The sequence below is a fragment of the Penaeus monodon genome, chromosome 21, assembly GCF_015228065.2.
Source record: "Penaeus monodon isolate SGIC_2016 chromosome 21, NSTDA_Pmon_1, whole genome shotgun sequence".
NCBI classification, from domain to species: domain Eukaryota; kingdom Metazoa; phylum Arthropoda; class Malacostraca; order Decapoda; family Penaeidae; genus Penaeus; species Penaeus monodon.
In genome coordinates, this window is record NC_051406.1 from 20,286,310 (window position 1) to 20,286,785 (window position 476).

Below are 476 nucleotides of genomic sequence, written 5' to 3' on the forward strand. Positions count from 1 at the left end.
GGTGTTGGGAGGGGGGAAGGGCAGGGCATGGTGGGGGGGAAGGGGTGTCAGTGGCTTAGCAAAAAGAAAAAAGAACTAACAAGCCAATTAAGTACACTGTCTTTGTTTTATTTTTTTGTGAGAGTTGTATATTCGCAGCCAGCACAACTTAGCCCAAAGAGTTGCAATGCAAGGATGATTTTCCTTTAAATTCTCAGTTTTTAATTTCTTGAATCTATTACTTACATGCTGATATTTATCTTTTTCTTTACTGTGCATCTATCCAACACTTCTGCCAAACTTCTCCAATCCCCCTACTCAGGTACGATTTCCCCTTTTAGAAAGAACAATAAAGATCATCAGTCTGCTTTCTGAGCCCTGCATTTGTGACCAGTGGCATAAGTTGTTCCAGACAGTGCATGGGAAAATGGTCTGCACCGACAGAGAAAACAAGAGAGAGAGGAAGTAACATATACAATGAAGTATTCATGTCCCAC